This window comes from Eurytemora carolleeae, unplaced genomic scaffold (genome assembly GCF_000591075.1).
Source record: "Eurytemora carolleeae unplaced genomic scaffold, Eaff_2.0 scaffold151, whole genome shotgun sequence".
NCBI lineage: Eukaryota > Metazoa > Arthropoda > Copepoda > Calanoida > Temoridae > Eurytemora > Eurytemora carolleeae.
In genome coordinates, this window is record NW_019396353.1 from 170,019 (window position 1) to 184,471 (window position 14,453).

Sequence of the window (14,453 nt, forward strand, 5' to 3'; positions counted from 1 at the left end):
CTTATTTTAGAAATAGAAAGTTAAAAAACAAAAAAATTAAAAAAATTTTAACATTTACAATTAACGATTAGATACTACAGTTTAATTTTATATTCGGAATTTATTTTGATTCACAACATACTGAAAAAAACATCAAATAGTGTGTATAGAAAGGAACCGTTCCTTTGCGCTCAAATTCTGAACGAAAAATCGGCTTTTTCTCCGGCCACAGTTGTCTTTGAAAAGTAAGACTATTACCGATGAATAGCGCTTAGGCTGTTTAGTTTACCCTGAAATTACCCAAAAAAGTGAACGGTCCCTTTAAAAAATATACTTAGCACTATGAAAAAAAAGTTTTGACTAAAGAAATTCCAATTGTGTTTAAAACATTGAAGATAGCAAGAACAGATTTTAAAAGGGTAAAACAGTGAGAAAAATTGCGCATGGGGATTCAAGATAGACAGATAGTTATTCAGATGGTAGAATAAAAATCTTCATTGTACACTGTACACAGTAATTTCACTAGAAGGGGATCATTAATTTGCCTCATATAGTCTGTATTTGTACTGTACTGCTTGCCCTGGCTGGTTGAAATTCGGCCCGGTACATGAAATGAACTGGAATGAACAGTATGTACAGTATGTCCATAGAAAGGGATGATTTATTTGGTGTACTGTCCCATTTTGCCGTCACTAGACCTGTAATACTACAGAGAGAGAGCCTGTTCTACGGTGACTACGCAATACTCCTTTGGGCTTCTGCCTCAGGGTCATTGTGAACGAAATACTTAAAATTCTTGAAAAGACTATATATAGTGTCCTATCTGTTATTTTTATTAATCATGATTTATGCAAACCATGCACTGCATATGTGTAATGTATTACATATACTTTTTATGACCTACTTGTTGCTAGGCGCTTTGTGGCTAAAATATTGTATCATGAGTCGTGTTTATATAAAAATGTGAAGTTCCGTGCTTTTAGACTTTTACCAGGGATCAAACCTAATCTATTCAGCTTGCAACCTTTTTCATTTTACATATTAAACCCCTTAAATCTCTCTGCTTAGCACATTCATTTTTTGTTTACTGAAATATTTTTTTTTCAGGAATATGTTCACAAAGAACTATAGGTTATAAGGTTATAAATTCAGATGTTCCAACTTTTGTATCGGTAATTTCTGGTAATCTCTGATATGTATCTTCTGTGGTCCGACTGATTAATTCCTTCCCTTTTTCAAATTAAAAATTAATATGGAGTGTAAGAGATGTATATTAGCGCCTTCCAAAACAAAACTTTAAGTTCGGGCCTCAGTTTGTTTTTCTGTTCATACTGCGATGCTTTTAAGATTCAATCCATTCTTATATTGATATAAGAAAATGTTGTTTTTACATTTTTCGACGTTGTTATACTTGGCCAGCAGATCTTGATGATCTTGTAGAGTATATACTAGATCCTTTAGAGTCTATAGATCCCTGTATAAGTCTATAGATCCTGTAGAGTGTAGATCCTGTAGTCTATAGATCCCTGTATAAATCTATAAATCCTGTAGAGTCTATAAATCCTGTAGATCCTGTAGAGTCTATAGATCCATGTATAAGTCTATAGATTCTGTAGAGTGTATAGATCCTGTAGATCATGTAGAGTCTATAAATCAGATCCTGTAGAGTGCAGATCCTGTAGAGTGTAGATCCTGTATAAGTCTATAAATCCTGTAGAGTGTAGATCCTGTAGAGTCTATAGATCCCTGTATAAATCTATAGCTCCTGTAGAGTCTGTAGATCCTGTAGATCCTGTAGATCCTGTAGAGTCTATACATCCTATTGATCCTGTAGAGTCTATAGATCCCTGTATAAGACTATAGATTCTGTAGAGTGTAGATCCTGTAGATCCTGTAGAGTCTATAAATCCTGTAGATCCTGTAGAGTCTATAAATCCTGTAGATCCTGTAGAGTCTATAAATCCTGTATCCTGTAGAGTCTATAGATCCCTCTATAAGTGTAGAGTGTAGATCCTGTAGAGTCTATAAATCCTGTAGATCCTGTAGAGTCTATAAATCCTGTAGATCCTGTAGAGTCTATAAATAGAATTGTCTTATTATTCTCTGATGTCAGATGTTTGGCATGAGGTAGAGATGAGACCAGGGAATAATCAAATAAAATATTTCTTACAGTTTTCTCCACCTTTGGCTCACCTATACATAGAGAGAATACTTTATATAGACTAACCTATATTCGTAAAAGTTTTGTTCTGTTGTTAAATTGGACTGTAAGCATAATGTTAAGTGACCCTCCATGAAAGATGACAATGCTATTCCAACGTGAACCTTAAAAGTATAGCTTTATCTGATCAAGTATCAATTATGTATCAATGTTACTCTACATTGATACATAATTGATTATTGTAGGGTTAATTTTTTTTAAAACAACAGTTTGAGACTATTATTAAACTCTGCTATACTTGTTCACACTCCCTCCAACTTGGGCATTTCTACTGCAGGAAAAAATATGGGAATTATCAGAATTAAACACTTTAATACGATAAAACACAACAAAAACTCATATATCCCTGCAGAGAATATATTTCTACTCTCTGATACTCTAGAACTCCAGGTCTCCAACAAGACCAAATTTAGTTCTATCTCCTAGCATACATCATTCTTAAACTTTCTCCACTCTTCTTCGAAATTAACACTTGTAATTGGGTAATTTAATATTCAAACAACTAGAGAATAAAAGCTCTGAAAACAGTAAACTATAGGAAGTTATAGAAAGAAAACTTAAAGTATTTAACTGGACTCTCCATTTAATAATTGGAATGTCAGACCGCTTAGATCTTTGTCTGGTTAGAATAAATTAGATATCCTTATTTTTCCAGCTTAAAATTGATTGATTTCAACTGTGTTTTTCAGTAAATGTGACTTTAGCACACGTATCACAAAAATAGTTTTCTATGATTTGTCTTGTTTCTTTGTATTTTATATTTGACAAATTTTTATTTCAAAAACAACCTAATTGGATTCTTTATCTAAAAAGCTGTAGGTGTTTGTGCCCATTCGAAAAGAAGGCACCAAGCACGCTGAATTTTGTAGCAATCAATCTTTAAACTTAGTTCAAAATCTTTTCATTAAAAGTTCTGAAGTCAGCAAACATTTGAAGAATAAGAATTGAAGTTTAAAGAGTTTCCTTCCGATGTCTACTTTATTAAATCCTTACATGGTGATTTTGTCTACCTACCTATCTTATTTATCTTTTCTATCTATCTTATCTTTCGTATCTATCGTATCTATCTTTCTTATCTATCGTATCTATCGTATCTATCGTATCTATATTATCTATCTTAAATATCGTATCTTATCAATCTTTATTATCTGTCTATCATATCTATCTTATCTGTTAACTTTCTTATCTATCTTATCTATCTTGTCTTTCTTATCTATCTTATCTGTTAACAAGCTTTTTTCAAATTACAAGTTTTCCAGTAATCAAAGAGAAGCTTCTTAAATTGACAGCTTCTTTTGACTCCTATGTTTATGTTTATTTAAGCTGTTTTACACCTACATATAACTCAAAATTTAATTCAAAAGTCGTCTTTATTGTATTGATATAATCGCCTACCACTGTAATTTCAACCAACCTACAAACAGACAACATTTAAAACTATGCTTTCACATTGATTAATAAGGTCCAAAGTCTACACACGTCTAGATAGAAGATAAAGAAAACTTCTTCATTTCTGGTTGGCAATAAATATAGTTTATTTGGCTTCTTGTAATGTTTTATAATAGTCAGGATATTAATTTCCAGGAACCAAGATATACAGTCATTTGTCTTATTCATCCATACTCATCCATCTTTACTAATCCATCTCTTTCATCCGTACTCATTCATTCATATTTAAACATCCGTACTCATCCATTCATACTAATATATCCGTCCATACTCCTCATTCACACTCATATCTCATCCTTTTTATAAATTAATTAAGATAATTAAAAAATGATAGAAAGAGAAAGCTGGATGTGTTTGACGACTTAAATTAAATCAGACGGCAGTTTNGTAATTTTTTTATTGCTTAAATAATTTTTTATTCAAGTTTACCATTTCTTTCAATTTTGTGAATTATGAAACAAAATTGTGAGGAATAAAATTTTATCAAACATTTAAAATTTTAGTTGAAACTTGTCAGCCAATTCTTTTAAGTGTAAGGTAAAAGAACTCAATTCGTAGACCTTTGATATTTCAAACTATGAATTTTGTAAGATAAAATAATCTGGGTATAAAATATCAAAGGTTTGCACCGTCAGATTGCAAAGATATAGGGGTTTAAAAATTTGAATTTGTGTCTGAAACTCAGTTCCTATTATACCAGAAGTCAGGCATGCTAAGGCATCCTAAATACCTAATGAAAAAATCTCTAATTAAACCCTAGCTACAGATTTGGTCGATTTTAAATATGATTAATTTAGATGAAGTGGACTCAAGATTATAATTAGAGCATCTTGTTTGGCTTCTGCTCTGCTAATTAATTTGATTTCAGATCTGAACACTCAACTCAACTGAGAAACAAAAGATTATTATTTTAATTTATTATTTATAAAAGGATTGTTCCCCCATTTGCTTTTCATATTGACAAATAGATAGGATAACCTTGGTTGACCGTCTATATAATATATATATATACTTTGTTGGGTGTCTGTCGGTTTGTTTGTTTGTATCCAATAAACGTCAAAACGGCTCAACCCGATCAACCCATTGGAAGGGTTATTGATGGTTAAGAATATTTTTTTAAAAGCCCACAAAAATTATGATTTTTGAAAATAATAGTATCTTTTTTTTGATAATTCAGAAAGATGAAATCACACATACATTTGACATATTTGTCTGTTCATTAGTATCTCAAAAACGTAAAAAAAAAACTGATTTGAATTGAGCTCGGAACTTTATACCGATCTCTTGACCTCGATATCCACTGTGGGCACTTTCATCTTGAGAATTCATGCTATTATTGCTTTATCTCTTCATTTATATTATCACTTCAGGTTGTAAGTACACTGCTGGATAAGGAAAAAAGATTAAATTAATCTGCAGATTAACAAAAGATCGGGATCAAGCCTTAATCTCGATATCCAAAATAGTAGTTCCCGGCTTTGGTCAAGCAATTTTGTAGAATGCTAAGATTCGAAATGTTTGGTTTTCTAAGAATTATTATACCCCTTCTATCCTTTCTCAGAGAGAATTATAAATCTTCTCCGGAGTATAGAACCAGGAGAGATGACAGGTCTACTCATCTACCACTAAACTTGATTCTACGGAGAATAAAACCAGAGGAATACCAGGGTTACTTATTTACCACTAAGCATGATTCTAAAGAGTATAGAATCAGTAGATGGCATGTCTACTCATCTACCACTAAACATAATTCTAAAGATTATAGAACCAGGAGAGATGACAGGTTTACTCATCTACCACTAAGCATGATTCTAAAGAGTATAGAACCAGTAGATGGCATGTTACTCATCTACCACTAAACTTGATTCTAGGGAGAATAGAACCAGGAGAGATGACAGGTCTACTCATCTGCCACTAAACATGATTCTACGGAGAATAGAACCAGGGGAATGACAAGTTTACTCAACTACCACTAAACATGATTCTACGGAGAATAGAACCAGGGGAATGACAGGTTTACTCATCTACCACTAAACATGATTCTACGGAGAATACAACCAGGAGAGATGACAGGTTTACTCATCTACCACTAAACTTGATTCTACGGAGAATAGAACCAGGGGAATGACAGGTTTACTCATCTACCACTAAACATGATTCTAAAGAGTATAGAACCAGTAGATGGCATGTTACTCATCTACCACTAAACATGATTCTACGGAGAATACAACCAGGGGAATGACAGGTTTACTCATCTACCACTAAACATGATTATACGGATAATACAACCAGGGGAATGACAGGGTTACTCATCTACCACTAAACTTGATTCTACGGAGAATAGAACCAGGGGAATGACAGGTTTACTCATCAACCACTTAACATGATTCTACGGAGAATACAACCAGGGGAATGACAGGTCTACTCATTTACCACTAAACATGATTCTACGGAGAATACCACCAGGGGAATGACAAGTTTACTCATCTACCACTAAACTTGATTCCACGGAGAATACAACCAGGGGAATGACAGGGTTACTCATCTACCACTAAGCTTGATTCTACGAAGGAAACCCATTTCGGCCATTTATGTTCGGTTTGTCTAATTATAAATGGTTTCAACGATTAGAACATTTTGCGCACTGTGCATTGCGCTTTAAGGAAATATTTTTTATGAAATTTTTTAGCTTGAGTTTTTTATATTATATGCTGTTTTCTAGAAAGAGAGATTACCTTTTAGTTTGATTAAATTGGAAATCGAATATTCCATTTTTAAATTCAACTTTTCAACTTTTCTGAACTTTGATAAAAATTCGAACTAATTTCAGACCGGGTACGTAGACTGCTGAATTTTCGATATTAAGCATTGATTGGAATTAATTTTATATTCCCAATAGTCATTGGGTTTGCAAAGAACAGAGAATCAGAGTTTGTGGTAAAGACTAAATTCCAAATATTAAAATCAAAGAAATATTTTCTGGTTTTCATTGAAGGGAGTGTTGTCCATTCATATAAAGGTTTGCATGTCTGATTCACAACGGTACCTTCAAACATACCTTCGTCTGAGCAAAAATTACAAAGATATTCTCATTTTTCATTTAAGAAATTGATTATTTTCCATCATGGTTTCTCAATTAAAATGACACTTTTCGGAATAGAAAATGACGCTATCTGCCTCTTTGTTACTCAGATAAGGGATGAAAGGGTACCTTCGTAAATCAAACATTTAACTTTGTTATCGGCGGATTCACTTAAAATTATAATTTTATCGGCGAAACTACACAATCTTTTAGGTGTGTTATAATATCATAATTTTAAGCATGAAATATCTACAAACCTAAATTTAAAAAATAAATCCTATTTATTGTTTGTTTCGCGGCGTAAGCAATTTAAAAAATGATTGCATTTTGTTAAAAAATAAACTGAAATCTCAAAAGATTGTTTACAAACAGAGAATTATTCGAATTAGACTATAATAAGACAAGACACTCAAGAAAACAACTTTAAAGGGCTATTGAAAAGTTTTCCTAAGTCTAAAGCAAAGGTGTTAATTAAAAGTTTTAACAAATTCCATCCTCATTCAACTACTCTAATCCCTCCTCCTCCTCCTCCTCCTCCTCCTCCTCTCTATACTGTAATCCCTCCTCCTCCTCCTATCTACACTTTAATCCCTTCTCCTCCTCCTCCTCCTTCTTATTCAACTACTTTAATCCCTCCTCCTCTTCCTCTCTATACTTTAATCCCTCCTCCTCCTTCTCTCTATACTTTAAACCCTCCTCCTCCTTCTCTCTATACTTTAATCCCTCCTCCTCCTATCTATACTTATATCTCTTCTCCTCCTCCTCCTCCTCCTCCTACGCTTTCTACTCTATAGGTTAATGCAGATAAAACCAAGATAAATGTCTGAAGGTTGAAATCCTTCTACAATTTACAATGCAGTACACTGAAATCAAGTGTACTGCAACAACAGCTACTTTATAGCAAACTAGTTTGGGAACCCATCTTTGCCTGGAAACGAAACTTTTTCTAAAATATTCATCCCACTCAATTTAGACATTTTAAACCAAGCTAAGACATTCCTCTGGTTCTGACGAGTTCATCAGTCAAAATTCAGGTGAGTTAATCAATGGGGTTCTGAAGTTCTGATCGGACATACAAATAAACAAACAGAGATTACTACTATATACATAGATGTTCAAGGCTAGGAATAAATCAGGAACTTCCAAACAATAATATACCGAAGTTTCTGACAAGAGAGGATTATAAACAAAGAGTCCTGTCTTTTAACAAGCTAAGAAACCAATGTAAAATGTGACAAATCCTATGGGGGATACTTATACTATGCCCTATACATACCGTGCAAAATAAAATATTTATATTTTGCTTGTTTATTTGTTTGTATGCAATAAACGTAAAAACGGCTGAACCGATCGAGTCCACATTTTTTGCGGGACCTGAGTCTTATAGCCCCATGAATACCCCTTTACTTCCTCAATCTATGCTTGTATTTTTTCATTCTTTATGATCGCACAGAAGGTTTATTTTAAATAAATGTGCCTTAAAATTCGCTTTATCAAAATCCAAGAAAAAATATATTGTATCCAAAAATTTTTTTGTCATTGTTTGATAATATAAAAAGAGTAAAAGTTAAGCCAAGTATTTTAAATGGTTTTATAAACTTTTTACTGCTATTGATTTTGAAGGGTGAAATTATAAATGTTAACATAGAAAAATCATTATCTTTCATGCCAGAATACTCTTTCTAGAATTAACTGCACTTATCAGCTTATCATCTAGAAATTATGGAAAATTCAATTATATTTCTATAAATGATAATTCATAACGAATTTTCTTCTTTTCTGAATATTAATCATTGTGCTTTCTCCATTTTATTTTATTGTGTGCTTATAGTGTGAAGACTTCATTTCTCAAAGTTTTTTCCTTGTTTATGCTGTACAATGTTAATTGTACAATGTAAATTGTACAATGTAAATTGTACAATGTTAATTGTACAATGTTAATTGTACAACCAAGGAAAGTAAAAAAAAGGTGAAAGGTGCAAACTCTGATTTTGAAAAAGAAAGTTTTGATATAAAACCATTTTCAGTATTTGCTGTTTTTCATCCCAATCTTTCATATTTTTGCTAGATAAAAAAGTCTAAGTTTAAAACATTCAGGATCTTCACCGTCGCGTCTGGTTGCAAAGCTATAAAGATTAAAAAATTTGAATGAGTTCAGTTTTCTTATAGTATTTAAAGTCATTTATACAAGAAATTTTTTCTTAATTGAATCTTTAATTCAAAGTTTTATTTTGGACATTTTATCTTTGCGGGTGGTCAGCATGAAAATGATTCCGGTTTTATGTTGGAAATTTGGGGAATCAGCAAAAACCCTATTTTAATTATGATTCAATTTTGATTTGATCTATGAAACGTATGAAAAAAAACGTATTTTTTACAATAATTAGGCCTGCTTGAAAATTCTTAAGAAATATGTCTCCGAAATATCAGACAAGTTTTTTAACATTTTAAGAAAGTTACCGAACGAGAAGCATTGTATTTTCAATTCTTGAACAGAACTAAGAGTTCAGTTATCAGTTAAAAACTAACGGTTTATAACTAACTTTTAACGATCCGATTAATAAAAGTCCCGAGAAATTAATATTTTTAGGATGTATTTTTCTGTATCTTTGTATTATTAAACAAAAACTAGATACAAAATAAACATAAAAAAAAACAAGATTTATCTCTGAAATGTGTTTCCTGGAAACAATAAAATGTTATTTATTCTATTCACTCAACATGGCTGTATTGTTTTCCTACTTTAATCAAAATAGGAAAAACAAAAAACAAGAAAAGGTATTTGTGTTAGTTCTATACACAAACTTGCGCATTTCTTCTTCAGAAACAATGGAATAAATTGCCAGAATTAAATATTTGAAAGCTAAAAAGTGGCGATATCTTTCACATTATTGATCTGATAAATTTTTTTAAAACAATTTCTTTTGTGAACTAGGCATGGTTTTCTTTAAATGGAATATCACTTGAAATTACAAGGATAAATTAGATATTTTATTTAGAAACTGTATAAGCCAAAATACCATTTATTTTTCTTAAACCGAGTTTTATAAGTTGCCCATTGCCCAGTCCTACGAAGAGTTGGTTTTATCATTAGGAAGTCCATTAGTGTATTACATATTCAGTTGTACTGTTTATCACGGGATAATCAAGTTCCTTACTTCAATAATAGAGATATATAGTTTATATCCCCCCCCCCCATATTCTGCCTTGTCTAGCCGGAACCTCCTCTCCTTTGCCAAAGATCATACTGCTATATATGTGGGCATTTTAATAAAGAATTCCGTCGTAGAGATCACTGAGACTGTAGACATATTTCAGGGGCGTAGAAGAGCTTTAGTGTATGGGGGGGGGGGCCTTTTGCGAGCGTCAGGGCGCCGAGTTTTTTTTTGCACCCTCTTGAAGATTTCGTGCCCCCATTTTGACAAAAGTATTTTTTAGTTTTTTATATTAAAGAACCTTATAGTCTTTCATACTTAGTCTTTGCTTGGTTTAGAATATATTTGTTGAATATATATATATCAGAGGTGCAAAGGAAATGAGATTTTGCCACAAACTCAAAATTATAATCCCTATATCTCTGCAACCCAATGTCGTAGATTTTTGATATTTCAAACTATGAATTCTGTTAGGCTTACACCATCAGGTTTCCAAGAAATAAGGATTAGGTTTGTTTGTGCGGAATATCAAAAATATTTTAGGGTTGTAATTGCAGAATGTTTGAGTAAAGAGAATTAAAAATGATGAAAAGTTGTTTTCTAATGTTTGAAAAATATTGAAAAATGATGAAAAAGTTGTTTTCTAATGTTTGAAAAATATTGAAAAATGATGAAAAAGTTGTCTTCTAATGTTTGAAAAATATTGAAAAATGATGAAAATGATTTGCCTTTTAATGTCAAATTTGTATTTTTTCCCCACATAATATAAAATCAGTTCATAAATGAGTCCCCCCATTCGTGCCCCCCCAGGGGGGACACGTGCACCCAGTGCCCCCCTTCGTACGCCCCTGTTATAGTCATGCATAGTTATATTATAGTGAAATTAGTAATCTACATTTATTTATTTGGATCGCGATCAAACCTATTTGCCTCAAATTTTGATAACGTGGAAGCACCACAGGAATGCTTTTAGATTTTGTTTTAGAATTATTTGAAAACCCAGCATCATTAATGGAAGAAGTTACTGCATTATGATTTTTTTCATAATGTATGAAGAAATGATGGAATGGTTGTAGTGTAGATCAAACAGTATTTACGCTAAAATTAGTTTAAGGACGCGAGGTAGAAAAATATGCTCGAATAGCTGGGGATAAAAAATTTAATTACTTGTCAAATCTGTAAAACTCTCTCATATTTTGGTATTTTCTAAATGTTAAATTTGACAACGACAATATCTTCCACATTATTGATCAGGTAAATGTTTCAAGGGTGCCGTAATGATTTTTGTAAAAAATTAATTCAGTAAATACTAAATAATCCATATAATAATTGGATGAATTGTACTTTAAACTGTGTTGAAGAGAATGAATCTAATGTTATTTCCGATATGGGAAAAACAGTTCTACAACATGGTACTTTTGAAAACAGGATAAACCCGTGACTACAGAAGACCAAGGATGCTAAATATCAATCTACAGTGATAACCAGAAAACAATAGAGTGTTTATTCTTGTGGCATATATTTCTTTCTTTTTTATTTCTTTTTTTTATACTTTAGAAAGGGAAGATTAAAGAGAATAATAAGAATAAAGAGAGAATGTGAAGAATAAAAAAAGAATGGGAAGAATATAGAGAGAATAAGAATAACGAGAAAATGGGAAATATACAGAAAGAATGGGTAGAGAAAAAGAGCTCGAGAAGAATAAAGAGAGAATGAGAAGAAAAATGAAAGAATGGGAAAAATATAGAGAGAATAAGAATAACGAGAAAATGGGAAGAATAAAGAAAGAATGGGTGGAGAAAAAGAGCTCCAGAAAAATAAAGAGAGAATGAGAAGAAAAAAAATTGAAAGAAAAAAAAGAGAGAAATAAGTTTAAAACCCATAAAATTCTAAAAGTTTACACAACGAAAACAGTGGATAAATGTGTTTAATCTATCTTTATAGGGTTTATAGTTCTATAGTATACAAGCGAATTGGCGGCCAGATAAAATAGATTAACACTTGAAGTTTGAACTTTTGAATGTAAATGGCGCAAAGTGGAAACAGTTCCTGTAGCAGCAATAATAAGTGCTTTATCCGTGAAAAACAGCTGACTTTTATTTCCGCGATCTCACGTATTGACCTTTAGAGCTATCCAGAAGCAACATAACTTAATCGGACCACAGAAGATTCGGATGAGTGTTTCTTTAAGTGATTACCAATACATTACAAGAGTTACACATGCTTCCCCTGGGCCGGGAGCTTGATTCTGCCTTGTACCTGATTCCAAAGATTCACTGTATTCACGAGGATGATCCTCTAGACCGTGCAGTGCCAAGCATCCAACGGACAGTAAACAACTGATGAGCCTGAGAACCGGCTTCTTTCCGGTCTCTGCCATCACAGCCTCCACCGTTTTCTGGCCTCTGGCAGATGTGCCTCTGAGGACGGACTGTGGTGGGAATTGCGTATTATCCGCATGTTGGTTTAAACTTTTCACTACGATTCTGCTCTTTTCGCAGCTCTTTTAGTCTCTAATAGGCCTTTAGCTCGGTTTCCTTAAAAACCACTATCTGAGTGTAAAATAAGAAAATATCGCCATTTTCCATCTTGAAATGTTTAATTATGAAAATGTCCTTCAATTATCTATTGCATAAATCCACAAGTCACTTTTATATGAAAACCACAACTGAAAATAAACAATATGTTTGATAGAGAAACAATGATATCTCATCCATTGCTAAGACTGTCATCCTGGAATTTCAAGAAAAGCTACTCCCCCACCCACCCACCACTTTTTAACAAAATCTTGACAAAAATAGGTTTCACAATAATTTTCAAAACTGAATAGTATTAATACTTTCACTCATCAATTCGTTATCAATAATCAAATGCCAAATTTTTAAAGGCCAGCTCTAGGGGCGTAGTCAGGAATTTGTCCAGGCTTAAATTTTTTTCTTTCCAGGGCGGGCTTAGCACCCGTTGGGGCCTGAAAACCCCCTGAAATCCATAGATTCCACTGGTCCAGGGTAAATGTAAAAAATTTGGCTTTTTTCGACACATACCACTATACATGAACATGAGGTAGAGTGTGATTCCTGTTGTGTGCAATGTCCCGTAAAATTCCAAAACAGAGAGAGGGGGATTGAATTTTGTAGATCCAGAAAAATAATAAAATTAGTATCTATTTAGGATTAGGTTAGGTTAAGACCCTTTCTGGGCCGAGCGCTGCGGCTAGGAGAGTGTTCTTAATTAATCATATTATTTACATTTTCTTGAAAAAAAAACATGATAGTATGCCCTTCTCCCCAATATAAATAGTTTTTTTTTCGTCATTTTCTAAAATTGGTCGGACCGCAAAGTACACCGAATTTATTAGTTTCTATCAGAGGTAAGAGAGTTACAGAGATCGATTAACACCTATAATATGCGATATTCTCCACAGCATATTCTATTGTGTTCAAGTATACTGTACACGACCAATCAGGAGACATCTGTAATCAGGGATATTTATGGATCCTTTGAATAGGAACTGCAAAATCTTTTAAAAATAGACACTATTCATAAACGTTATGTTTTATGTTTAAAATTGGAGTATTTCTTTAAAAGTTGTAAAACTTAACCCCTGAATGAAACAACTGGCCGTGAGATGTCAGTCAAAAAACATTACAATGAACCGTAGCATGGCGTGCCGGGACACAATATGTCTGCTCAGCCTATCCAGGTAGAGTGTATAAGTAGTCTGTGGTTTCTAATTTCAGACGAAAAATGTTAAACTTAACATTATGAACAATTTCCACACAGCAAAGATATTTTTCCCCTATAAACGTCTCGATCATAAATTTTATCATATAGTGAACAATCCATGATTGTTAACGTTAGCACCGAGTCGAAAGTCTATAAAGTTTAGAGCTTAACATTTTGCATATTTATTGTAAACCTTTAAATTCTGTGTGCTGACCGGACCATTTCTTACAAGATTATATCATTATAAGTTTATATAATTTTCTAAAAAATTACTGCCCAACATCTTTCAATTTAAAGTCTTAGGATAAATAATTGTGTAGTTCTTTCTGTGAGGGGGTGTTCAGCGTGTTCAGGTGGGGGCATAATACACAATTTAGGGTTTCCATGCGCAATAACGTTTTTTTCAATTTTGCCTTTTAAAGTAATAAAAAAAATATTTTTGACTTTAATTATCAAAAAACTAACCTTTTAAAAAATGCCCAGCTATGGCTATATACCTGCGGTAAGTTTTAGTGCAATGATGCGGAAAATTTTAATTATTCTTCTGATATCCAGAACTACAGAGACACTGAATAATAGTTTTTTGGAATCATAATACCATCTTTTGTTGTGTTATGCAACTAGATAAATTTTAGGTTTGTACAGATAAGTTAGCCAGCTACAGATCAAGTTTTGCGGCTATAATTACGCATTGAAAACGCCCCACAGCCACGAGTGCACCCCACTACAGCTGGATTAACTTTCAGAAGCCCCCCCCCCCCTAATCCAAGTTAAGCCTGCACAGTGACCAGTCCCTTCTATAATCATTATCTATGCTCACGAAACTTAACTATAGTTGTCA

The 14,453-nt window shown here is 32.8% G+C and overlaps 1 protein-coding gene across 2 annotated transcripts in view; it reads right to left on the reverse strand.

Moving 5' to 3' along the window:
* The window catches only part of LOC111701559 (cAMP-specific 3',5'-cyclic phosphodiesterase 4C), a 107,058-nt gene extending 94,839 nt beyond the window's left edge, over window positions 1-12,219 (reverse strand). The window contains exon 1 of one of the 2 annotated variants that reach the window (XM_023472892.1): window positions 12,146-12,219. The gene's annotated coding sequence lies outside the window, so the exon portion shown is untranslated. The remainder of the gene's footprint in view (window positions 1-12,145) is intronic. The other variant, XM_023472893.1, reaches the window with a different exon arrangement.
* Between the last annotated feature and the right edge of the window lie 2,234 nt (window positions 12,220-14,453).